Below are 27,949 nucleotides of genomic sequence, written 5' to 3'. Positions count from 1 at the left end.
ATATCAGAAACTGTATTTCTATATAATCAAATTCCTACTTTGAAAAAAGAAAATTGGGTTAGGAATATATATCTTGTACTGTATTTTTATATGACACATGCTTATGATTAATTGTACCAGCCAGCAGGTATCTTTGTAGCGTGATGCAACAAATCTGAAAAAAAAAAAAAAAAGAAAGTTACTTGGTAGGCAAAGCATATATAAATAAAATTGGCATTAAGTTAAAATTTTAGATTTTTGAATGACTACGGGAATAACTTTTAGGCAGCAACAAATCCTTAGAATGATTACCCAGCAGTTGCCAAACCCTTAAGTACATCCAGGGCCGGCTCTAACTTTTTTGCCGCCCCAAGCAAAAAACAAACAAACAAACACCCCGCCGTAACAACCCACCCCCCCCAGTGCCGCCCCGCCAAACCAAAAACAAAACAAAGAAAAAACCCAGCGCCGCCCCGCTGAACCAAAAACAAACAAAAAAAACCAGTGCTGCCCCGCCGAACCAAAACCAACCCCCCCGAGCACCGCTGCGCCGAACCAAAACCAACATCTCCCAGCGCTGCTCCCCCAAACCAAAAACAACCCCCCCCGAGCGCCACCCCGCTGAACCAAAAACAACAAAAAACCCGAGTGCTGCCCCACTGAACCAAAAAAAAAAAAAAACCAAACCCTGAGCGCTGCCCCGCCAAAACAAAACAAACAAACAAAAACCCAAGCACTGCCCTGCCACCCCAAGATTGGCCGCCGCTTACAAGGTGCCAACCCAAGCACGTGCTTGGTCGGCTGGTGCCTGGAGCTGGCCCTGAGTACATCTCTGGTGAGAACACTTTTATTAAGGCTGCTTTTGCTGTTACAGTCTTCTGTGATGCATAAGGAGTGTCAAACTATTTACATCACGTTTCATGTCTATATCTACAGCTTACTACTTTAGTTCAGATAAGGTAACTTCTTTTCCAAAGCCTGACTTCATAGTGTCCTAACTTGAAGAAAAAGGTTATTTTGTTTGCTTAATCAGATGTATCCTTCACAAACTTCCTCTTTCTTCAGTCAAATACAGTAAATAGGCTAAGTGGATAAAGTGCTTAAAGATTTATGATCATTAGCAGGGCCGCTGAGAGCGGGTTCGGGCCCCGGTGAAAAATTTTTTTGGGGCCCTCCAGCAAGGGTGGACCGGCTAAACAGGGCCGACGAGAGGGGAAGCCGGGGAAGCTGGGCCCCCTTCCGGACCGCCGGGCCTGGTAATTTGTACCGGCTTTTCCCCCCTCCCCCCCCTCGTCGGCCCTGATCATTAGTATTTGCTTTTGTATGGTTGTTTCAACAGTTGGGCTTCTTTATTTTTAACCCACTGCTTCTTGATCCTGTTTTGTCTTTAACACCTTTGTTTTATTTGTATGGTTTTAACATGCTATATTTTAATTTGTTTTAGCATGTTGTCTCCTACTTAACTTTAATGCCCATTGTTTTGATTAATTTTTCTTGAACAGTTAAAAAATTTCTTTCATAAACTTTGTTTTCAATATTTTAGATACAACAGATACAGACACAATAAAACCCTAGTTTTGCAAAGGCTTATGTAGATGTTTAACTTTAAGCAGGTGAATAGTTCAATTCAAATAAAAAGTGTGATCAAAGCACCCACCCGTCTGTGGTAAACTACTATTAAATCTGAATAAGGATAGCAGAATCTAGCCCTAAAATAATAAAATCAATGGCTTTCCAAATACTTGCCTAGCAAGGGTTAGGTTGCAAATAACTTTCATTCTAATAAATCTGCTTTGGGAGCTAACTGAGAATCCAGCAGGAAGCAACCAGTCTGGGTTGGTTACTTAAAAATGCAGAGGTACAAAGACATATTTACAGTAGTTCCTTTTTAACTTTTATTTTTAATTTCCTTTGCTGGGGCTGTTCTTACAGGTTTCGTTGTATTGTTTTTGAGGCCTTTATACACAATTTGTAGACATGTAGATAATAACTTCAACTAAGCCTTTACAAGCTTAAAATGTCTCCCTCATGAATGGAGTGTTATCTTAAAAGCCCAACCTTTTTCAATACCTCCTGCCTGCCTTGCTTTCTGCGTGGGTGGTGGAACTGTCACATCAGCCGCCTTTCTGGGGTTTGAGCCCGCCACATCAAACTAAATTTTACCTAAAACTTTCTTGTATGGGAAAAATACGTCCCCTCTTTCCCTCACCCGCTGCTTTTACTTTGCAAGATGCTTTATCATCCACATGTAGCCTCCAAAATTGCTCGTGAGGCAGCTAGAGGGCACTACTGAGGGCATGGACTGCAGGACGAGCCACAGGGCAGTAACTAAAAGGCAGCGTAGCGCGCTGGACCCGCTGCGGATGCCCGAAGGTCACCTCCCGCAAGGCAACCTGCGCTGTCTGCAGGCAGCGGTCTTGCAGACATAGGTTGCCATTGGCTGTGACCCTCCAGCAAGCTCGCGGTTGTTAGAAAGAGCAGGCTCGAGCCGGGGTTTCAATGCCCCCGGTCCCGGCTTCACCCCCCAAACTCTCTCCAGGCACACGTGCTTTGGTGGAGTCGCTCAGCGATGAACTACAGCGGTTCTCCGCGGCCGGGCCGGAGAGCCCCGCTAAACGCCCAGCTCCAAGTCGGTCCTGTCTCTAGGGGAGGCGGCGTGGCTGAGCGCCCGGAGGCGCCTCCCGTGTGTCGGCGGCCCCCCGGGCCGGGGGTGGGGCGGGAGACGGCTGAGGCTCAGGGCTCCCAGCCCGGCAGCGCCCCGAGCCGCACCCACGGGGGGGCACGGCCAATGTAGTGGGCGGGCGCGCGCCCCCAGGCACCCAGCGGCGGGGCTCTGCAGCGGCACATGCGGGGCTCCCCGCGGCTCCGCCTGAGCCCGAGGCGGGGCACCGCGCCCCCAGGCAGGCAGCAGTGACCCCGCCCCTGCCCTTCCCCGAACAATGAGCCGGGCAGCGCCGAGCCGGCTGCTGCCCGCCCCTCCCGCGCTCCCTCCCTCCCTCAGTCCGGGACGCGGAGCCGGCAGCGGCGGCAGCTCCCAACCCGGCGGCGGCACAGGAGCAGCAGCCTCAGCATGTCCGCCCCGCAGCAGCGAGCTGCGCTTCCAGCCAGCCGGGCAGCCGCCCTGCAGCCCCCGCCGCGCCCCAGCTCCCCGCGGCTCTCGCAGCCCTGCTCCTACTAGGTAATGGGGGCGAAGCAGCCCCGCTCCCAGGGGCAGCGATGGGCGAGGCGGGGAGAGACAATAGCAGCATCTCCCGCCGGGGGGAGGGGGCGCACGCGTGACTGGCCCCCGGGGAGGAGACTGGCGGTGGGTGAGCCCGGGGGGCTGCGCAAGGTGGCAAGGAGGGGACGCGCTGGCAGCGCCCAGTGGAGCGATGCTGAGGCGGTCCTAGGACGGGCTGCGCCGCCTGGGCGAGGCGCGAAGGTCGGGGGGACGCCGCCTTCCCGCAGCGCCCCGCTGGCTTGGTTTAGCCGCGGCGGCGCTCAGGCCAGCAGCGGGATGCCCCCGGCGCGCACGCGGACTGGTGTGGCCGGGCGCTGAAGGGGATCGGAAGTATGTTACCCTTCAGAGAAGCGCCGCGGTTTCTGTTCCCCTTGCCGTTGTTGTTTGCTCATAGAGTAATCCGAATGAAAGCAAAGAGCTCCGGGTTTGGAGGCTACGGGATTGATCCCCCCGGTAGCGATCGCGAATATAAAGATCTGAGAAAAAGCCCACGATTGGGCTGCAAACACACACACGCACACACTCGCAAAATGTACTTTTTGTGGGGCGGTTTTCTCCTTTCCACCATTTACTGGGTGGGAAATATCTACGTGGAGCCGTATGGATTCTCGGTGGCATAGCTCCGTCTCAGGGTTACAGTAGGCAGTGTGTGTGTTTTAGCAGGACTTGCCTGTTCAGAGAGCTGAATAGATATATTTAGAGAAGCGGCGCTTTCCAGGAATTTAAACGAGACCTTTTTGTGATATTGCTTTCCAAGGCTTTTTTACTAGCTCCCTCTTTGTTTTCTCAGGTTGAACTTGGAATACTTATGCAATTGTTTTATATTGTAAGAATCAATATTTTCAGGGGGAAAAGATACTTATCAATATACCTTTAAAATACAACTTTGGTCCTTTCTGTTGAATGATTATATTTTTATCTGGTATTTTATCTACTATTTTTATAGTTATTTTAATTAAAATTGGTATCAATGAATATTAGAAAAATATTTTGAATTGATTACTGATATGAATGATTTATTTAATCTCTTATGGATAGGGCCCTACCAAATTCACAGCAGTAAAAAATGCATCTGGTCTTTTGTGTGCTTTTACCCTATGCTATACAGATTTCACGGAGGAGACCAGCATTTCACAAACTGGGGGTCCTGACCCAAAATTCGGTTGCGGGGCGTGGGTTGCAAGGTTATTGTAAGGGAGTCATGGTATTGCCACCCTTCCTTTTGCGCTGCTTCAGAGCTGGGTGGCTGAAGAGCAGCGTCTGCTGGCCAGGCACCCAGAGGCAGTGTCCTGACAGCAGCAGTGCAGAAGTAAGGGAGGCAATACCATATCATACCATGCCACCCTTGCTTCTCTGCTGCTGCCTTCAGAGCTGGGTGGCCAGAGAGTGGCAGTTGCTGGCCAAGGGCTCAGCTCTGAAGGCAGCAGTGCAGAAGTAAGGTAGCAATACTATACTGTGCCATTCTTACATTTTCGTTGCTTCTGGCAGTGTTGCTGCTTTCAGAGCTGTGCTCCTGGCCTCCAGCCGCCCAGCTCAGAAGGCAGCACCACTGCCAGCAGGAATGCACAAGTAAGGGTGGCAATACCACAACCCCCCCTACAATAACCTTGCAACCCCCTCACAATCCCCCTTTGCATCAGGACCCCTACAGTTACAACACCATGAAATAGCAGATTTAAATGTCTGAAATAATTAAATTTATGATTTTTAAAATCCTGTGACCGTGAAATTGACCAAAATGGACTTTGAATTTGGTAGGGCCCTACTTATGGAATATTAAGATTAATTTGTTTTCGCATGTAAAATGTTAAATAATAAGTGATATTATAGTAGAGCCAGCAGCAATCATTATAGTCAAGGTTTCATAATAGTTTTTATTCTAACCTTCTGTTTTTAGTGTCTCAGAACTTTCTGAGTTTTCATCTTTTGGGATGAAATTTTCCAGGTTTGGTCTTTTCCTGAAGATTATTTATTTTTGAAAGCTTGAGCAGAAATAACTCAGTTGGCTTTGATAATGTGGGGAGGGGGCATTTTCCCACTTAAAAATAAAGTTTGTGCAATTTTTGTTTAAAATAACCCTTTACTCTGAATGGCTGTGATTTGGAATTTGGCTTGGAAACAGACCAAGAAAGAGAAGTGTTTTTGAGTTTTTTGGTGAATTTTATTTGATTTGACTGAAAAATCATAGGCTAAACATATGCAGTACATTTTGCATCTTTTTTTTTTTTTTTTTAACCAAGATCGTAAATTGTACAGCTAAAGAAGTCTATGTTGTGCATGTATGACTGGCTAACTTGACTATGTACTGAGAAGCATACTAACGTTGTGCATGGGGTAAGTCCTGTGCACCTTTCAATGAGCAAGGAATTAGGCCCTGATTCTGCAATTTGAGTGGGTTGACTACAGTATCCACGCAGAAGCCATTCAAGTCAGAGAGGCTCTACATAGGCACAGCAGTTGCCTGTGGCTTGTACGGTATAAGATAGGGACTTCAGTGAGAGCTGCTCTGCACTTCGCACAGTTTGTAGGAGGAAGCCTACTGTGATTTACTTTAGGACCTGTGCAGCTCCTGATGTTGGTAATAAAAATGTTTTGTCAAGTGGCCCCACCTGTGCACAGGCATGGGTTATCCAGGAATGCCTGGGCAGATAATTCCAGATTTGGAGTTTACATAAACTACTGGAAGACAGCAGGACACCTGACTTGTGAAGTGCCATCTCCTTATGTTTTTGCTTTCCCCTGTGTTAAAGAAAAACTACAAAACCACACAATTAGGATATTCCATTATAAAACAATCCTAAGAGAATGTTAGGGTTGTCCATTTAAGTGATCAAGTAAGGAAATGCCAAAGTGAAAGTTACACACAGACCATAAATCTGTCCCTTAGGCATGTGTGTCACAGGAGGGATTACATGATTTCTTATATTATACAATACAATATCACTGCATTTGGGGGCAGAGTTAAGGTTGTGCATTAACAAAATCTGCATATCCATTTCCTGATGATGAGTGCTCTCTCATGCAAAACTTACATTGTCTTAATTTTTTTTTTTCATGGAATCTGATACTTTAATTCAGTTTGGCAAGAGCTGTGGTAAATAAAACAAAAGACCAGACTGATCATGCTAAATTAGGTCCTGGTGGAGTTATTGAAGATTTACAGTACTGGAGTACTCTGGATTTTCACCAGGGTATATTAGCACAAGGTGCTGGAATATCTGCTTGTCCAGTCCAGAATTGTATGTAAAGCTCTCAGTAGGAACACACTCCTCTGCTGCAGCAGCAATTTTCAAACTCTGATTTGGGGACCACTGAGGGTTTACAGAGCACGTGCTGATGGTTTATGTAGAGCTAGCTGGCATGTGTTGCTGGCTTCTTTTCCTTGGGTTAGTTGTTAATGGCATTAAGAGAAGCTAAACATGTACTACTTCTTTAATATTAGTTGTCAGTGTAAGCAATTGATGTTGTTTCTGTTGGGTTTTTACAAATGGTAGGGGAGAGTGTTCACCAGAATACAAATGGACTGGAGACGATCAATGAGACAATTTCTGGGATACAGTCCGCCCTGTGACAAAGTTTGATTTCTCCTGTGCGGCAGTAACTTTGGAACTAAGGAGTTGGGACCTTGATACAGAAGACACAATACTTGAGTTTGCTCCCGCTTTTTAAGTGCAGAACCAAATACTGTTTTGTTTAATCAGGCTTTTGGGGGACTTCAGTGGGGCTTCTCTTCAGTAAGGGTTTGCAAGATTAAGCCATTAAATAGCATTTTCTAATACTACAGTCCCTTTTTGTGCGCCTAAAGTATATTAGAAAAGATGGGTTGGTAATGCTGGTGGTATTGATTTACAATGAAAGAACTTAAAACAGGAGATTTTCCTCTAATTATTACACAGTTGTTAGTTATTATAAAGTACTAGACTGCCACAGCTCAGTTATAATTACTGTTATAAATGGTTTATTAGGTACCATCTGACCTTTTGTCTTGTTTAATTATGTAAGCTTAGTGCAGTGATCTATGTACACTGTATCCAGCAAAAATAATTACTTTGAGAATTTCTTTATCTGAGCATGCTTACTTTTAGAGCAGCTGCATGCATTGTTCTACCATGAACTTTGTATCCTTAGGGCTCTATTTTGTAAATATGCTGCTTGTTTTTCACTTTCGTATTAGATGGCTCTTTTTTTAGTTATGTATTTTCTTGGTTGTACTGACTCAGATCAATATTCTGTATTTCATCATATATTGTATATCTTGGGGTACATTAAAATTGGGTGAACATATCTATTAAAATGTGGGCACAGATTTACACAAATTAGCACGTTACATATATTTACCCCTGAAAGTTTAGAAACTTAAAATATTTCAGGTGCATAAATCAAAGTTTCCCTTAGTGATTATTTCATTCACAGAGGTTGACTATTTTGAAAATAGCTTTCAAAGATACAAGAAGTTATGTTAGCTGCTGTACAGACACATAGGAAGATACGTCTGAGCCCTGAAGAGCTTACAGTCAAAGGCCCCAATCTTGAAAACACTTATGCATGTGCTTAAAGTTAAACACATGCATTTGTTCCACAATGGATTTTGTTTCTCCACAATTGAACTATTTGTGTGCTTCAAGGTAAACATATGAGTGGTTGAAGAATTGGGGCATAATAGTGTTATGGACAATTATTATGACATCACATTAAAAACATACGCAACAATTTTTTTGTAAAGCTTGTGGGCAATCTTAGATTACATTCTTGATCTGGTCCTGAAACTTTTACTCATGAGAAACTCTAGTGAGTTTTTGTTATCCATATTAGTGATAGTGTTTTTAACAAACTGCTTTTTTTAATTCAGAAAAATCAGTTTTTTAGTTTAATTGGATTTTTTAAAAATGGGCTTGTTTAAAATACATGAATGTACAGCCATCAGCCTTGAGGATTAAGATTACCATAATTATGATGATCATTTGTATAAATTTAAACTGAGGTTTAATGTATGCAGACAGATATATCTTGTGAGTTGCTTGAGCTAACAGTTCTTGGATATAAATGCCGGGAAGTTGATAACAGGGTGATCTTGATGAGGATTTAGTCCAGAAGCCACTCTGGTCAACCTGGCTTTAGGGTTCACACAAGGTTTTTTTGTGGATTCTGTATTTCAAGACCATACCTTTTAAGAATCTGCCTGATGACATTTTATCATTGTTGACTATTTTGAAATATCAACATAAGAACTGGCCACTGTGGGAAGACGATACTGGGCTAGATGGACCTTTGGTCTGACCCAGTATGGCCGTTCTTATGAAAAATAGGCATGAGGAGGGGGGTTGATGTATTGCACAGATCTCAATTTTCATTTGATACAGTGACCACTCTTTCTGATAAGAAAAATATTCAATAAACTAATAATAAATAATACTTTTAACCATATACTTCATTTTAGAAGCATTACAAATGATTGCTAGTGTTTTTGGTTATTCACATTACAGCTGTGTGTCCTAATATGAGTAATACAGGTCACTACTTGTTATTCCTGTTTTCATCTGCAAGTGCTAAGGGTGATTTTGTCAGATCATAGCAATGCACCACATCTCCCTGGCATGCAAAGGATATGATACGTGGCAGTTTGGCACTCTTACATCCACATCTCATAGACTTACAAGGTGCATCACTCTAATGAGCACTTGATTAACTTCAGAATATTTGGAGGAGAAAGCACCACACTGTCTGGTACAGTTTTGGGGAGCAGAAACTTGCATATCCATCCATACTGGTCCAGTAGATCAAGTGGTGGTGATCTGGACCCAAAACACTTTTTTGTACACATGCCTGATAATGTGCTCATTTTACATTTTTATAAATGCTTCACTTGTTGGTGATAAGGAGCTGAAATTTGGTATTGATGTGGTACCTTTTCCAATGTTTGCTGTCTATGATGTCTGCTGTGCTTCCAACATGGTGGCACAATTTCACAGCCTGAGAGTGCATGGGCAGCTGACAGTCTTGGTACAATGTTCTGGTGTCGCTCTGCAATAGTACGGATGTCAATTTTAGCTCTCTCTTGGAATGGGGGGTTCCATAATCACTAAAGATCTTTGGCCCTGTTTAGGGTAATTGTACAAGACTAAGACAAATACATCAGCATCCTGTGATAATACTGATATTCCCACTGGTTTCTCTTTTGCAACTCTCACCATTTCTTATACAGCAGAGGTTCCTAAACTTGGTTCGTGGCTTGTTCAGGATAAGCCCCTGGGAGGCCATGAGACGCTTTATTTACCTGAGCGTCTGCAGGTACGGCCATTCGCAGCTCCCAGTGGCCACAGTTCGCCGTTCCCGGCCAATGGAAGCTGAGGAAGCGGTGGCCCGACCCACGCTGCTTCCCATAGCTCCCATTGGCCGGGATCGGCGAACCGTGGCCACTGGGCGCTGCGAGCAGCCGTGCCTGCAGATGCTCAGTTAAACAAAGCGTCTCGCAGTCCGCCAGAGGCTTACCCTGAACAAGCCACGAACCAAGTTTGGGAACCCCTGTTATACAGGGACATTGCCAGCTTCCTCAGACAAGGTAGCCATGTCTTTTATGTTGATTACTGTACCGCCCTGGTTTATTTCCACTGGGGTGTTTTCTCTCCCCTTGATGTGTAGCTGGTGCACTAGTGTGTATCATTTGGTGAAACTTCTTGTCTTGAATGAGTTCTGAACCAATGATGTTAAATGAAGTGTTTCTTATTTTCAGTAACCATCAAGACAACTTTCTGTGGAGTTAATTGTGTATTTTGCACTCAACTGATGCACTTTACTTGCTTCTGTAGCTCTGCTAGAACTTAAGCCATTCTTTGAGGTAGAATCATTGTACCTGTCAAAGAGAAGGTATGCATCTGTAGTGCGGCGGCCTGGCTCCCAGCCGCCCCAGAGAGGGACGAGCCCCTCCAGATGCCAAAGTGGGTGGAGCCACTGTAGCCTGTGCCCGCCCCCCAAAGGTCAGAGCGCAGGACAGGAAGTATAAAAGCCCCACCCCAGGGCTCAGAAGCTGGCTGGCCGCCGGAGAAGCCAGATGCTGGGGGCCTAGCTCCCGCTGGGGATACTCCTGCAGCCTGTGACCGACCCGGCCATACCGGTCAAGGACTGGCCATACCGGTCAAGGCCTGGTGCCGACCAGACCCTGGAGAAGCTGTTAAGCCTACCAGGGAGAAGCGATCCAGAGGAGCTGCCAAGCCTACCGCTCGCCCAGTACCCTGAGGAGCCCATGGTGCTTGATTCTGTGGAGGACACCGACCAGATGCAGGTACTGCTAGAGGAGGAGGTAGGAAGTAGCCTGGGAGAAGCTGACCCAAGTCTGGCTGCGGCACACCCAGAGCCGATGTCAATGTGTTGCGGCCAGGCTCCCCGCCTGCCTCTGTTAGGGCCCTGGGCTGGGACGCAATGGAGTGGGTGGGCCTGCGTCCCCCCGCCACCCTACTTATGGGTGGCAGTCTCCCCCTCGCCCCAGACGCTCAGAACCAGGAGTCTGGGGTTTTTGTTCCTGAACTATTTGCTCAGCCCCCGCCTGAGCACCTGCTGGTTTGCTGTCCCGCTGTGACCCAGAGCCGTGGCTTGTTCCTGAACTATTTGCTCAGCCCCTGCCTGAGGGCCTGAGCCCTTGACTGTTTCCTGCCCCACCAGGCTAATTCCCCGACTCACTGGACCTAAGTAGTGAGGCGGCCTGGTTCCCAAGATTATGGTGCCAGTGGTTGTCGAGGGTTACCCAACTGTGGTCCTAATTGTTTCAGGCTGCGGCCAGACGCTGATCCGTCAAAGCCTAGGCCTCCAGGCCAACGCCCGCCTGGGGACGATCCGGCTACAGTGTATTCATGGGGATGTACGACCCTACCCCAGTACTTGAGCCCAGCTAACTGTGGATGGGGTCACCCGACCGATGGTGGTTGGTCTGGCCCCACGCCTCGCATACCTGGTGATCCTGGAGCGGGAGTGGCCAAAGTTCCCAGAAGTCCTCTGCTGCAACATCGGAGAAAGCCCGAGGGTCACCCCAGTCTTGGAAGGAGACCCCCTCCCCCCCCGAGGCCTGGGCAGAAGAGGGGGAGGTACCCGACCATAACGAACCGAGAGAAGAACCTGAGGACTCCCCCCCGAAAGCTATTGGTGAGCCCTCGCTTCACACCGACTTTTGCCGTGATCATAGGGCTGATCCCACACTCAAGCGGGCGTACGAACAGGTGGCCGCTGTCGATGGCGCCGTCATTGATCCACACCGGGCGACACAGTGGCCACACTTTGAACTGCGGCAGGATCACCTCTAGCGGGTCGAGCGGGACCCCCGCACAGGGGCTTCCCAGACTCAACTACTCGTGCCCTGATGCCACTGGCGAGTCATCATGAAACTAGCCCACGACGTCCCGGCGGCCGGACACTTGGGCCAGGAGAAGACTCTGTCCCAAATATTGATGCACTTCTTCTGGCCTGGTGTACACCAGGACGTGAAGAACTACTGTAAGTCCTGTCCGGACTGCCAGTTGGCTGCTGACCCCCAAGTCCCCCCTGGTCCCCATGCCCTTGGTCGAAACCCCCTTTGAGCGTGTGGCCATGGACCTGGTGGGACCTCTCCCAAAAAGCATCGCCGGGTTTCAGTATATATTGGTCATGGTGGATTATGCTACTCGTTTCCCAGAGGCAATACCCCTCTGAAGCATCACGGCCTGCACCATCGCGGGTGAGCTCGTGAAGGTCTTCGCTCGCGTAGGCCTGCCCCAGGAGATTTTCACAGACCAGGGCACCAACTTTACTTCCCAGCTGTTGCGACAGGTGTGTGAGCTTCTGGGGATCAAGCAACTACGCACGTCGGTCTACCATCCATAGACCGACGGGTTGGTCGAATGGTTTAACTGGACCCTCAAGGACATGTTACGCAAGTTCCCCCAAGAAGATCTCCGCTGATGGGACCAGCTACTCCCACCTCTGCTCCTGGAGGTTCGGGAGGTTCCCCAGTCCTCTACAAAGTTTTCCCTTTTGAACTGTTATATGGTCGCCGCCTGCGTGGACTGTTGGACCTAATGAGGGAGACATGGGAGCAAGCCCCGTCGCCTACCCAAGGCCTCTTAAAATACATACTCCAGCTCCAGGAGCGCCTTACTCAGGCTGGAGCCTTGGCTCGGGAGAATTTGAAGGCCGCCCAAGATACTCAGGCCCAGACCTACAACCGGGACGCACGGACCTGCGACTTCCAACCCGGTGATCGAGTTTTACTCCTCCTCCCTCGAGTGAGTCCAAGATTCTGGCCCATTGACAAGGGCCTTATGAGGTGGTCCAAAAGGTCGGGCCTGTCACGTATGAGATCAACCAGCCCGACCGGCGCAAGAAAACTCAACGGTACCATATCAACCTCCTCAAACCCTGGCGGGAGCGAGAGGGACTCTTAATTAACACTTACCCACCGGAACCTGAGCTGGGTCCCCATGTAACATGTCCGGAGGACCCCGCAGGACCCCAGCTCAGGGAGACACTGACTGAGGAGCAACTTAAGCAGACCCAGTGTCTCCTACAAGCATTCCCGCGCACTTTCACAGCCCAACCAGGATACACAACCCTCGTCCATAATATTATTCAGACAGAACCTGGGGTGATGATCTGGGGCGTGACCAGGCCCTTGCCATATCACATGCAGCAGGTTGTTGAAGAAGTACAGGCCATGCTGGACCTGGGAATCATCGAACCATCGCAGAGCGAATGGCGCAGCCCGGTAGCACTGGTACCTAAGCCCGATGGCACACAACGGTTCTGCATCGATTTCCTACGCATCAATGCATATCAAAGTTCGATGCGTACCTGATGCCCCGGATAGATGAACTGCTGGGCCGGTTAGGAGAGGCCCGCTTCATCACCACCCTTGATCTGAGCAAGGGATACTGGCAGATCCCCCTTGACCCGGCCTCCAGGGAGAAGACCTCCTTTGCCACCCCCATGGGTCTATCAGTTTACTCGGATGCCCTTTGGCCTCCATGGGGCCCCGGCCATGTTTCAACAGCTGATGGACCACGTCCACCAACCCCATCGGGACTATGCTGCCGCCTACCTTGATGATGTGGTTGTCTATAGCCGCCATTGGGAGAACCATCTAGAGCGGGTAGCGGTGGTCCTGAGATCCCTGCGGGCAGCGGGGTTAACAGCCAACCCGAAGAAATGCCGCATTGGCTGGCAAGAAACTACCTATCTGGGGTATACCATAGGGAACGGACAGGTGAAGCCCCTCGTGGGAAAAGTTCAGGCCATTGCAACCTGCCCACCGCCTGCCACAAAACGCAAGGTACACTAGTTCCTGGGACTGGCTGGCTACTATCGGCAGTTTATTCTCCAATTCGAGGCGATTGCAGCCCCTTTGACCTTGGCAAGTAGTTTGGACCCAAGAGTGCGACAAGGCCTTCCAGACTCCTCAAGGCAAGTCTCTGCCATGAACCGGTCCTATATAGTCCCGATTTTGGCCAGCCATTCATCCTCCAGACAGACGCTTCAGACGTAGGACTTGGGGTCGTCCTATCCCAAGAAGTGGGCGGGGAAGAACATCGGGTCATCTACGTTAGCCAGAAGTTGTTTCCCCAGGAAAATAACTATGTTTTGGTGGAGAAGGAGGCCCTTGCAGTAAAGTGGGCTTGTGACGCCTTGCGTTACTATGTCCTCGGAGTCCCGTTCACGTTGATCACTGATCACTCTGCACTCCAGTGGCTGGCCCGGATGAAGGATAATAATAATACTACAGCGTTGGTACCTGGCGCTACAGCCCTGTGACTTTACGGTTCACCATAGGGCTGGGAAGGACCACGCAAATGCAGACTTTCTGTCCTGCTTGGGAGGCATGGAAGGGTCTGACCCCGATGAATAGGAGCCAGCCTTGAGTGGGGGTGTGTGTAGTGAGGCGGTCTGGCTCCCAGCCGCACCAGAGAGGGACGAGCCCCTCCGGATGCCAAAGTGGGCGGAGCCACTGGAGCCTGCGCCCGCCCTCCAAAGGTCAAAGCACAGGACAGGAAGTATAAAAGCCCTACCCCAGGGCTCAGAAGCTGGCTGGCTGCCAGAGAAGCCAGATGCTGGGGGCCTAGCTCTCGCAGGGGAGATTCCTGCAGCCTGTGACCGACCCAAGGACTGGCCATACCAGTCAAGGTCTGGTTCTGGCACCAACCAGACCCCGGAGAAGCTGTTAAGCCTACCAGGGAGAAGCGACCCAGAGGAGCTGCCAAGCCTACCCTGAGGAGCCCATGGTGCTTGATTCTGTGGAGGACACCGACCAAACGCAGGTACTGCTAGAGGGGGTGGTAGGAAGTAGCCTGGGGGCAGCCGACCCTAGTCTGGCTGCGGCACACCCAAAGCCGATGTCAGTGTGTTGTGGCCAGGCTCCCTGCCTGCCGCTGTTAGGGCCTCGGGCTGGGACGCAGTGGAGTGGGTGGGCCTGCGTCCCCCCGCCACCCCACTTACGCGTGGCAGTCTCCCCCTCGCCCCAGACGCTCAGAACCAGGAGTCTGGGTTTTTGTTTCTGAACTATTTGCTCAGCCCCTGCCTGAGGGCCTGAGCTCCAGACTGTGTGTTGCTCTGCCCTGGGCCTGGGCCTGTTATTGAACTATTTGCTTAGCCCCTGCCTGAGGGCCTGAGCCCTTGACTGTTTCCTGCCCCACCAGGCTAATTCCCCGACTCACCGGACCTAAGTAATGAGGCGGCCTAGTTCCCAGCCGCCCCAGAGAGGGGCAACCCCCAACCGAACCCCTCTACAGCGTCCTTTGCTACTAGCTCATGGTTAGTGTAGACTCTGACATTGACCACAAAGTCCTTGATGATACCAGTGTACTACACAAGGAACTGTGGCACCATCAATGACTGTGCAGGTGACTTCTTATGGAGTTTTGAACACCTCTCTTGTTTCTTTGTTAGCCTTAGCAATCTTCATGTCACCAGAGTCAGTGAACATCGATTATGGTACTGGAGCTAACTAATGTGACAAAATATTCTTGATGTCAACCCCTTGTGAACTTGCTTATAGGCCTATGACTCTTGAATAGATATGGTTAATGTCAAATACTTTTGTTGGGCCAACCTGTACATCCTTTGTCTGTCAATGCCAGTGTCTCTATTCAGTATTCTAGCATAGAATGCTATGGGCCAGCTACATTGAAATTCTTGCATTTGACAAATTTTCAGTTGTATGGTGGTGCCACTCTACCACTGACAATGTTTACTATTGCTCTAGGTGTTTAGTGGGATTTAAGGGATTGGTGAATGAAGATAATAACTGTCTGGTTTATGATGTCTATAATTGTCCAGTTTTGGAAAATTAATTCTTATGAGTGCATGTAAGAATTTACGTGAGTATGCTCTGAGGGAGCAAGAAGAATATGCCTTTTGTCTCGGTTCAGGCATGGAGGGACGACAAGGAGATTTACTAACAAGGTCTACTAACACGGATACTAACACAGACATAACATACGTAACGCCTAGTGAATTATGTTCCATAACAAAATATTAGTGTGAAGTCATCATTTAAAAAATTACTGAGATTCAGAGAGTGTTTTCTCTGTCACTTGCAGGGCCGTCCTTAGGCATACGCAGCATATGTGTGGGGGCTGCATAGGGCACCCAAATGGCTAGCAACGGCCCTGGCCACTTGACTTGTGAATCAGGAGGGGGATGGTAAAAAGTTAAGTGTTCATATTTCAAAATGTTCAGTAGTGACAAGGTGTCATCAGATAATTTCTTTGAATTTAGGGTCTGGAAATTCAGAATCCACATCTAGACATTGTACTGACACCGAAACAAGGTACTGCCAAAAATGTGCATTTGGCTACCAGACTACTTTACCTTGGGACTTGCTCCTAGCAGCTGCTCTGACAGAGACTTTGTTTACTGCCCTTCAAAGCACATTGACTTTCCAGAGGCCCAGTCTTGCGTGGTGCTTCAGACTTCTTGGGAGGTGAGGATGTGCAGCCGTGCACCTTACAAGATCAGGCTGTAATAGATGATGGCCTTCTTTACTTTCCAACTTCCTGAAAGAGAGGTGCTCATATTTAGTTACATGTGTTTTATTACATTGGGTATATTTGCCCTGTGCCTTATGGAAGAATGTTTTTTTATAAATCTAAATGTAAATGAGAAATAAATGTTATTCATTGCATATCTATGTAATTGTCTCCCTAGTAGGATTCACAACACATCTTGTATAGTCTGCACCTTATTATAGTAAGCACTATAAATATAATCAGATAAAGATGTTTTATAGCTAGGGCTACAAAATGCTGGTAATTCAAAGCCCATTGACGCAAACAGAAAGATTTCAGAAGACTTTGGATCAGGCCTTAAAATCCCAGGGGTCAAACGTTGTTGGTTCCCTCTGACTTTGTGAAGGGTTCAAGGAGACGCTGCAGGGTGTTCATATCTCCCTTGTGTCATGGAGTTGTCATTGTGGGGGGGAAACATGCCCCACGTCGTGCAGGAGATTTTTAGTAGCGGGGCAGGTAGATCTTCCACTTTGCGAATCCAACAGCCAACCAGCCCCAGGGAGCTCGGAGTTCAGACCGTAGAGCAGGGGTAGGCAACCTTTCAGAGGTGGTGTGCTGAGTCTTCATTTATTCACTTTAATTTAAGGTTTCGCGTGCCGGTAATACAGGTTAACGTTTTTTAGAAGGTCTCTCTCTATAAGTCTATATTATGTAACTAAACTATTGTTGTATGTAAAGTAAACAAGGTTTTCAAAATGTTTAAGAAGCTTCATTGGAGGTGCAGGGCAGAAGGCTGGGTGTTGGGGGCGACTCGAGGTCAGGGCAGAGGGCTGGGGGTGGGGGGGTGCAGGGCAGAAGGCTGGGAGTTGGGGGGAGGTCAGGGCAGAGGGCTGGGGGTGTGGAGGTGCAGGGCAGAAGGCTGGGTGTTGGGGGGGAGGTCAGGGCAGAGGGCTGGGGTGTGTGTGGAGGTGCAGGGCAGAGGGCTGGGTGTTGGGGGCGACTCGAGGTCAGGGCAGAGGGCTGGGGGAGAGTGGGGGGTGCAGGGCAGAAGGCTGGGGTGCTCGGCTCATGAGGGTGCTTCCAGCCCCCTGCCCTGAGCGGCTCAGGGCAGGGGGCTGGGAGGGATATGCCCTGTTCCACCCCCTTCCCCAAGGCCCGTTCCTACCTCTCTCTGCCTGCTCTATGGAGCAGGGAGCATGCTGCTGCTCGGCTCGGCTCCCCCTCTCCCTCGCAAGGGCCATCGCCGGCAGGGGAGAGGGAGGGGGAGGAGGAGGGACCAGAATGCACCAAGCTGTGGGAAGAAACGGGGGAGGAGGGAAGCTTGGCTGCTGCAGAACCAAGCTTCTGCCTCCTGCCCCTGCAGGGGAGAGCTGTGGGGGGGAGGGGGCTGAGTGGGGCAGGGGCCGGGACCCCGCCCCCACGGCTCTCCCCTGCGGAAGAGGCAGGAGGCAGAAGCTTGGTTCTGCGGCAGCCAAGCTTCCCTCCTCCCCCGCTTCTTCCCACAGCATGGCGCTTTCCGGCCCCTCCTCCTCTCACCGGGCAGGCAGCGTGCCACTCAAAATCGGCTCGCGTGCCATGTTTGGCACGCGTGCTGTAGGTTGCCGACCCCTGCCGTAGAGGGTGTGGGGTTCCTGAAGTTGAAGTAGCAGCTGCAGTGCTGAATGTTGAAAGATGATTTTGGTTCCCTTGCTTCCCTGTGCTAAGTCTGTGTATCCCTTAGTGCATCTTTTGAAGAACAACTTTTGGGTTGTTTACAGTAATATCTGGCTGTAAACAAAGGCTCTGATCTTGTATGGAGGATCATGTGCAGAAAAACTCCTCTGCCGACAAGGTTTTCCTTGCAGGATTGGGGCCAAAGTATGTAAATGGGAAATCTATGCTTATGATATGTACTGTTATATTCTATAGCAATGGTCCAAAGTGCTACAGCCTATGATAGTATATTTACAGGGTTTGGCCCATCACATATATCATTCCACAATGTATATTTTTATAAGGTAGATCCCATTTTACTTCAGGAAAATAATGAAAACACTTTAAATCCATAGTTTAATCAAGCTGCTTACAGTTTATTTTAATTATCATTTAAATCCGATGGTTTAAAAAAAAAGCCCTGATTTTAAATCAATCCACGCCTGTTTCTCTTGGAAGCTTTGCCTGAGCATGGATTGCAGGATTTGAATCTCTCCATGTTTTAAAAACATGCACACAAAAAACTGGACGTAAATGTAATAAGTACTCACTTTATAAAGGTTCTGAAAGAGATCAGTTCTTATTTAAGGGTGTGCTAGTTTAAAAACTGTCTGAATTCAGTGGAGGAGTGTAATAGGATCCCCAGGGTACAACCTGGAACAGTGGGACTGCTGTGCCCCTTAATGCTCCAGCCTGGGCACTGTCTCACAATGCTTTGCTAGTGACAAGCAGCAGACCCCTCCAGGTGCTGCTATCACTCCGCTACCATCATACAGAGACACACCCAGCTAAATTGCATGAATGCTCTCTAAGCCACTCATGAACTATATAAAGAAGGAGACACCAGCAAATCCCTCCAGCCCCCAGCCTTGTACCCCAGAAATGTAAATCTTACACTGCTCAAGACATTCTGTTGAACAATGCAAGCTCATTAATTAGTTTGCCATTTCGTCAAAGGATAGTGAACGTGCACTAGCAGATTCCCCAAGCACTTTAGACAAACTCACTGGTAAATGAAATATTAAAATAAGTTTAAGTACAGAACGATTTTAAGTGATTATAACAAAGGGATAAAGGTAGGCATAAAGGTCAGAGATCATTACCTAAGAAAATAAAAAGTAAACATGCATTTTAAATCCTAAACTTTCAGACTAAGCAGGATTTGGATCAAGCAGTTTCTCATCCTAGTATTTATATGTTATAGGGAGCTCGCAGTTCTTAATACACACACTGAATTTCCTTCTCAGCCTGGGACCAGTCTCCTCCGTTCAAAGTCTTTGTCTCCCCAGCGTTCTTGTCTTCAGCATAGGTGAGGGAGGAGAGAGGTGGTCTCATGATGCCACTGTGTCTTATTTTATACTCTCAATTCATGTCCCAGGGAAGATAATGGCCCAGGCATGTCCTGGTGGGCCTTGCTGAGTCACAAAGTTGAGCAGTCCCCATTGTGTGGTGCTTGCACAACTGTCTCTTATAGATTTGTAAATCTCTTGTTTACAGTTCCCTGCTGGTCAATAGCTCGTAATGGTCACTTAACGCCCATTTGGGTGTGGGTCACCACCTTTGCTGTCACTGGAGAGCTACCTGTGGGCATCTCCCAAACTCACAACATATTTCAATAACAACCATATAGCAAAATCTCATAACTTTGTACGTGGTAATGATACACACATTTTGACAGAACAATCAGTTTCAGTAGATCATGACCTTTCATATGATAGCTTACATGGCGTGCTTTGTAAGAAATATCACAACCATATACAAATGATGAATATGGGGGTTACACGGTGCTACTTTGAGGTACAGTGCATCACAATGGGCTAATAGGTATCAGAGATATTTTAGATTTCATGACACAAAGTGGATCTTCTATGGCTCAGGTGACTGATAATGGGATATATGGAGCCTTTCATCTTTACCCTGCCACTTTGAATCCAGTCATAGAATCATAGAATATCAGGGTTGGAAGGGACCTCAGGAGGTCATCTAGTCCAATCCCCTGCTCAAAGCAGGACCAATCCCCAACTAAATCATCCCAGCCAGGGCTTTGTCAAGCCTGACCTTAAAAACCTCTAAGGAAGGAGATTCCACCACCTCCCTAGGTAACCCATTCCAGTGCTTCACCACCCTCCTAGTGAAAAAGTTTTTCCTAATATCCAACCTAAACCTCCCCCACTGCAGCTTGAAACCATTACTCCTTGTTCTGTCATCTGGTACCACTGAGAACAGTCTAGATCCATTCTCTTTGGAATGGATCTAGACCCTTTCAGATAGTTGAAAGCGGCTATCAAATCCTCCCTCATTCGTCTCTTCTGCAGACTAAACAATCCTAGTTCCCTCAGTCTTTCCTCATAAGTCATGTGCTCCAGCCCCCTAATCATTTTTGCCCACCGCTGGACTCTTTCCAATTTTTCCACATCCTTCTTGTAGTCTGGGGCCCAAAACTGGACTCCAGATGAGGCCTCACCAATGTCGAATAGAGGGGAATGATCACGTCCCTCGATTTGCTGGCAATGCCCCTACTTATACAGCCCAAAATGCCGTTAGCCTTCTTGGCAACAAGGGCTCACTGTTGACTTACGTCCAGCTTCTAGTCCACTGTAACCCCTAGGTCCTTTTCTGCAGAACTGCTTCCTAGCCATTCGGTCCCTAGTCTGTAACAGTGCATGGGATTCTTCCGTCCTAAGTGCAGGACTCTGCACTTGTCCTTGTTGAACCTCATCAGGTTTCTTTTGGCCCAATCCTCTAATTTGTCTAGGTCCTTCTGTATGCTGTCCCTACCCTCCAGCGTATCTACCACTCCTCGCAGTTTAATGTCATCTGCAAACTTGCTGAGAGTGCAGTCCATGCCATCCTCCAGATCATTAATGAAGATATTGAACAAAACCGGCCCCAGGACCGACCCTTGAGGCACTCCACTTGAAACCAGCTGCCAACTAGACATGGAGCCGTTGATCACTACCCGTTGAGCCCGATGATCTAGCCAGCTTTCTATCCACCTTATAGTCCATTCATCCAGCCCATACTTTAACTTGCCGGCAAGACTACTGTGGAAGACTGTATCAAAAGCTTTGCTAAAGTCAAGGAATACCACATCCACTGCTTTCCCCTCATCCACAGACCCAGTTATCTCCTCAAAGAAGGCAATTAGGTTAGTCAGGCATGACTTGCCCTTGGTGAATCCATGCTGACTGTTCCTGATCACTTTCCTCTCCTCTAAGTGCTTCAGAACTGATTCCTTGAGGACCTGCTCCATGATTTTTCCAGGGACTGAGGTGAGGCTGACTGGCCTGTAGTTCCCCGGATCCTCCTCCTTCCCTTTTTTAAAGATGGGCACTACATTAGCCTTTTTCCAGTCATCCGGGACCTCCCCCGATTGCCATGAGTTTTCAAAGATAATGGCCAATGGCTCTGCAATCACATCCACCAACTCCTTTAGCACCCTCGGATGCAGTGCATCCAGCCCCGTGGACTTATGCTCGTCCAGTTTTTCTAAATAGTCCCGAACCACTTCTTTCTCCACAGAGGGCTGGTCACCTCCTCCCCATACTGGGCTGCCCAGTGCAGCAGTCTGGGAGCTGACCTTGTTTGTGAAGACAGAGACAAAAAGGGCATAGAGTACATTAGCTTTTTCCACATCCTCTGTCACTAGATTGCCTCCCTCATTCAGTAAGGGGCCCACACTTTCCTTGACCTTTTTCTTGTTGCTAATGTACCTGAAGAAACCCTTCTTGTTACTCTTAACATCTCTTGCTAGCTGCAACTCCAAGTGTGATTTAGCCTTCCTGATTTCACTCCTGCATGCCTGAGCAATCTTTTTATACTCCTCCCTGGTCATGTATCCAATCTTCCACTTCTTGTAAACTTCTTTTTTGAGTTTAAACTCAGCAAGGATTTCATTGTTAAGCCAAGCTGGTCGCCTGCCATATTTACTATTCTTTCTACACACTGGGATGTTTTTTTCCTGCAACCTCAATAAGGATTCTTTAAAATACAGCCAGCTCTCCTGGACTCCTTTCCCCCTCATGTTATTCTCCCAGGGGATCCTGCCCATCAGTTCCCTGAGGGAGTCAAAGTCTGCTCTTCTGAAGTCCAGGATCCGTATTCTGCTACTCTCCTTTCTTCCTTGTGTCAGGATGCTGAACTCGACCATCTCATGGTCACTGCCTCCCAGGTTCCCCTCCACTTTTGTTTCCCCTACTAATTCTTCCCGGTTTGTAAGCAGCAGGTCTAGAAGAGCTCTGCCCCTAGTTGGTTCCTCCAGCACTTGCACCAGGAAATTGTCCCCTAGACTTTCCAAAAACTTCCTAGATTGTCTGTGCACCGCTGTATTGCTCTCCCAGCAGATATCAGTCAATAGCAAATGAAAGCCTGTTACCATGTGATGGCGACTATGTGAAATGTGGACTCAGGTTCTTAATAGAAAAGTTTCCAGATCACAGAAACTGCCACCACAATTAGACTAAGTAGTAACCTTGCGGTAAGACTCAGTAGAATGGCCAACAACTGAATGGCTAGTTCAGCACTTCCTGTACTTTATGACACAGGCAATCGATCACTCACCACAAAAACAGCAAAATGTAGAATCCACGCAAACATGGGAAAAAGCCTGGCTCTATTTGAAGGCAATAGGAAAATTCCCATTGAGTTCAGTGGGTCAAGGATTTCAGCACATATAATTATTGAGGGCCCAATCCAGTCCCATTAAAGGTAATGGAAGCAGGATCACTCCAGGAATGTACGTCGGATACCAATAAATTGACATAGAGGTCAGTGTCCAATTATTAACAAACAAATTTGCTTTGAATGTAAGTCCTCTTATACCCATTGTAATTTTATTGAAGGTTTATTGCATCCCTCAGATATTAATTCAGACATCTTGAAAACCATGTGTCTTTGCAAAGTATATGTTTACAAAAAACAAATGCACAGGATGGTTGCAAAGAAAAACCATTTTTAAACAGTGCAGGAATATTTATCAAACTATAAAGTTTGTAATCCTTACAGTGCATTATGAGCCTAATCCAAAACTCATCTGTCTGAAATAAGTTTTGGATGAAGATATGAATGAATTGTCGGAGAATAACAGAGTTCTCACTTTTTGTTTGGGTACAGCAAATCAAATACTGTCTCTCAACAGGTAAACAATTACAGCAAGCATTTATACCTTTTGTTACAGACAATAATGAGCAACAGCTGTGTTTTGTTTATACAAAGGTCATTCTGATATCTTGTTTTGCTCACTAATCTACATTCCATATTATCTACACATTATTCTACACAAGGTCACAACAACTTCTCACACAGTTCTTTCCCACTCGCCTCACACATTCCTCGCTTCTACAAATCTCGCGTTATTAGGGTTACAGTTAGCATAACTCTTGCTAACGAACTGTCATGCATTGCATCCCCTTCCTGTCAGTTCTTTCTCTGCTTCCACAGAATTTTAGACCAGTTAGTATTCTCATTAGAAGCTGTTGTCAACAGCAAATGATAAACTTAAGAGGCAGGAAACAAACACCGTAGGAAATATCCCTGAGCTAGGGTGACATATTTTGAAGCTCACTGATTATAAGAGAATAAACTGCCAGGGGTGACTATATCATAAGGCATTATAGTAGGGTTGCCAACTTTCTAATTGCACAAAACGGCACACCCCTGCCCTACCCTTTGCCCCACTGCTTCTACAAGGCCTTGTTCTTCCCCTTCCCCCGCCCACTCCATCCCCTTTCCCTTTGTTGCTCGCTCTCCCCCACCCTCACTCACTCACTCATTTTCACGGGGCTGGGGCAGGGGATTGGGGTGCGGGAGAGGATATGGGTTCTGGGCTGGGGGTGCAGGCTCTGGGGTGGGGCTGGGGATGACAGGTTTGGGGTGAAGGAGGAGGCTCTGGGCTGGGGTAAAGGGGTTCGGCATGTGGGAGGGGAGTCTGGGCTGAGGCAGGGGTAGGGGGTATGGACTCTAGGCTGAGGGCGTGGGGGTCCAGGGTGGGGCCAGAAATGAGGGGTTTAGGGTGTGGAAGGGGGATCTAGTCTGGGGCAGGGGTTTGGGGTGTGGGGGGCAGGTACGGGAAGGGCTGCGGGCTCCAGGAGGGAATTTGGATGCGGGCTGTGGGTTGGGGCGTGGTGAGGAGTGTGGGCTTCGGGTGTTGCTCACCTCGAGCAGCTCCCTGCAAGTGGTGACATGTCCCTCGGCTCCTAGGCGGAGGCATGGCCAGGTGTCGGAGTTCCCAGACAATGGGAGCTGCGGAGCCGGCACACAGGGCAGGGGCAGCACATGGAGCCCCTGTGACTATCCCTCTACTTAGGAGCCGAGGGACATGTCGCTGCTTCCTGGGAGCTGTGTGGAGCCAGGTAGGGAACCTGCCAGCCCCGTGCCAACCAAACTTTTAATGGCCCAGTCAGCGGTGCTGACTGGAGCCACCAGGGTCTCTTTTCAACCGGGCGTTCCAGTTGAAAACTGGACACCTGGCAACCCTATGCATAGAATAAGTGTTTGGAATAAGAACAATGGGGTTATAATAAGAGTTTCTGGAAAAGTCTTGAAATAAGTAATGTATACTATTTAACTTTCTAAAAATCATGGCGTCAGCAATCATTCTTTCTGCTTTACAAGTTACATTCACATAACTGAAGTAGTTTACAATAATATAAATACAAATGTGGTTTGTACTAAAAATAGGTAGTGACAAATGTTAAGAAAATTTAACTCAGATATCATACAGTACATAAGATACAAGTACAAGGCCAACCTAACCTAGTTCCATGCACAGACTTGCCACAAACATTAATGTGAGTTTAGTACAAAAATAAAGAATATGCCCAAAGACTGTTCTTATGCTGATGGGTTTGCATGACCATAACCGAGGTTGTATCAGCACTTCCTTAATAATCTACTTTCTGTGGTTTATAATTCAAGATACACATACGCAAATGACAGACAACCTCCTTTGTTAAAGCTGCATTACATAAACATTGTCAAGCAATTAAGTTTTATGTTTATTAAAACCTTTCCTTTCTTTCTCCGAGGGAGACCTTTAAAAAACAAGCCTCAGCCCAGAATAGATTTTATGCGTTTTGGATGCCTTAGACTTAAAACTGACAGATAGAAAGCTGCAAGTCCACTAGAACAGTCAGTTTCTTTCATTATTTTGACAAACCTTTGAAAAGTGCTTTCTGTGTAAGCACAGCGCTTACATCTGAGAAACAGTTCTTAAGAATGTTATTACGTGCTGAAACGTATTTACACCAAACACCATAATCTGTTTTAAAAAAAAAAAAGTCATATGCTGCCTAGGGTGACCAGATGACACAACTGAAACATCGGGACATGGGGGAGGGAGGGGGGAGTTAAGGGAGGAAAAAAATGGTGGTGGAGGGGAAAAAAAAAAGCTGGAGCGCACGCCCCCCCCGCACACCTCGTCTCCACCTCCCCCCATGCAATCCCATCAGATTAGTGGCCCCAGAGTTGGGGGAGCAGGGGCTTTCACAGTCAGGGTCCGAGGCAAGGCTTTCGCAGCCCCGCTCACACCTGACCTGTCCCTCCGCGCGGGTTCAAGCTCCAGCCATGCACTGGGGAATGGAGCGCAGCAGCAGCGGAGGCTTTGCGCGATTTTACAGCTCATGCTGCACGGGGCCCGAGAGCCTGCGTGCACCGAGCTGGCTTATGCCCACTCAGATCCCGGCCACTTCCACTCCAGGGCCGGGGCGCAAGTGGCGTAGGTGAAGCCCCGAGGAACCCCACGCGGGCAGCTGCTGCACCCCCACCCATGGGCACGTAGGGAGCCAGTTCCCCATGCCAGACCCGGGGCTGCCCCCCTGCAGGTACTGCCCTGCCCTCCTGCCTGAGCTTGGGCCGGGGCCAGGCCAGATTCACCCCGCCGTCCCCGGGCCTCCTCCCTCCAGCACTTGCCTGGGAGGGAGGAGGAATGCGGCGTGCTTGGGGAAGAGGCGGGGATTTGGGGAGGGATCCAATGGGGCAGTGAGGGGGCTGGGCCGGGGATTTGGGGAGCTATCCAATGGGGGAAGGAAGGGGCGGAGTCGGGGCGCGAACCGGAGCGGAGGGCAAAAATTGCTTGTTTGTCCTGTGTCCCGACCAAACATTGGTCGGGACGCAGGACAAACAAGCAAATATCGGGACAGTCCCGATAAAATCGGGACGTCTGGTCACCTTAGTGCTGCCATCCATCCATTGGGAGAAATACATCCTTATTCTTAAAAAGTGCTTCTAGGATGGATCAATGTTTGGTAAATGTAGACACTTTGAAGCCTATTCTCCTATCGATGCACTCTCATAACTCCTGTCAATCGGAGTCATGCATCTGTGTATCTCAAAAAGAATAGGTCCCTTTGTAGCTGCGGCATGTTGTGTGCAGAAATGTACTTCATGGAAAAGCATTTTTAAAGCAAAAATACATTCCCAAGATTTTCCACCATTGATCACATGTACACTTTTTTAAATTTTCCAGACAACTTAGCTGGTGATTGTTGTTGTCAGAGAGTGACAAACATAGAGGGGAATTGCTGAAGAAGATAGTTGCCTATATTGATGACCATGTCAATAAATGCATGAGGTTGTCCAACTATCCTTTATCAAAAACAAAATGTTTGGGAAGCTTTACTTACAGGGCAGTCCCCACTGGAAGCCAATTCCAGACTCCCGTGCTTTCCTGGGTTCATCCAGGCTCCAGTTTTGTGGTGAGGAAATTGAATCTTGAGGGCTGAAACTCCCTCAAATGGTTTCACTGTATTTGAAGTTTAATGAAGTTTTTTGTCTAGGAATTTTAGAATGTTTAACAAGTTTAAGGACTGATCAACGACAGGAGTAATTGTGGAGCTTAATAGCTGGATAGGGACTCATCAGGTATGTTTAGGCAGTCTGCAGAAGCAAGCCTCCCAGCTTGGGTTGACTGGCTTGGGCTAGCGGGGCTTCACTCTAGTGCTCTAAAAATAGCTGTGTGGACGGTGCTTTGAAGTTGTGTCTTGGGCTGGACTCAGGCTCTGAAGCCCACCCTCATTCCCAAGGCTTCAGAACCCAGGCTGCAACTTCAAAGCACCATCCACACAGCTATTTTTCAAGAATTCGCACAAGCCCGGATAGCCTGTGTCTGTTGACCCTGGTAGTCTTACTCCTGTGGGCCATATAGACGTACCCATATGAACATTACGGGGGCATAGGTTAGCAGCCAGTGGGTATGTGGAAGAGGCATCCAGAACTGGAAGAGGGGAGTGGAGGCTGAAGGAGCAGAGAGAAAGAAAGTGCCAGGGAAGGGGAACAAGGATTGCAACAATGAAGCGGCATCCATCCAGGAAGCAAGGAGCCCTTTGCCCTGGTGATGCTCAGAAACCAAAGAAGAGCATCAGGCCAATAGGATACTTGTGAACTTCATAGGGTGTGAAGTTCCTTTCTTGTGGAGCTTACAGGTGCTTCAGCAGCTAAGATCGTGGATTGATGGAGTAGAGTGGATAGTGAGGTGGGGACAGATTTGCCATCCCTGAAGTACTGGTATGATTTGCAGGAAAGGAAATTCAGTCATTGCAAAGCTTGTAGGCACCACAGAAACGTTTCTGTCTGGCTTGGGGAAAAGTAGGTTGACTGTGGGCCTTGTAAATTCCAGAGGAGTTCCTAAACCTCACTGGGCTTGAGAGCACCCAGCGTTTTGCTCTTATGTTTTCTAAACAGCACATGGAAGTGGTGAGTTTAATTAGGTAGCTTGTAGTGGGACAGTATAACTTTCCTACAGTGCATGAACCAGCATGTGGTGTTAACAACACTGTGGTGCTTGTAGTGTGCATGGAATCCACGTTTAATAACAAAATAGCCTGAAACTAGTCAAAGGCACCAGTCCCTCACCAAGCTATATTAAAGCAAATTTGGATATTTAAGCCAAATCTTTAAGTTATGATGAGGGGGGGAAATAGGAAACTGACCAAGAAATGAAAACAGCTTGCTTTTTTGGCACACTCATATCCTCGATGACTTATTTGATTTGCCTCAAACTTTCCAGAAAATCTTTACCCTGTCATAAGATCGTGCCTGTGAAACTTCATGTGAATGTGTTTCACTTTGACGAAGTTACGAAGCTCAAAATTGGAGGCTG

General features: G+C 48.0%; 1 protein-coding gene across 1 annotated transcript in view; it reads left to right on the top strand.

The window, feature by feature from the left end:
- Nucleotides 1-3,082: 3,082 nt before the first annotated feature.
- Nucleotides 3,083-27,949, top strand: part of ST6GAL2 (ST6 beta-galactoside alpha-2,6-sialyltransferase 2) — a 79,822-nt gene continuing 54,955 nt past the window's right edge. The window contains exon 1 of the mRNA XM_054010527.1: nt 3,083-3,157. The gene's annotated coding sequence lies outside the window, so the exon portion shown is untranslated. The remainder of the gene's footprint in view (nt 3,158-27,949) is intronic.

This window comes from Malaclemys terrapin, chromosome 1 (assembly GCF_027887155.1).
Source record: "Malaclemys terrapin pileata isolate rMalTer1 chromosome 1, rMalTer1.hap1, whole genome shotgun sequence".
NCBI lineage: Eukaryota > Metazoa > Chordata > Testudines > Emydidae > Malaclemys > Malaclemys terrapin.
Note: the sequence above shows the minus strand (reverse complement) of the source record. Positions and strands in the feature narration are given on the sequence as shown.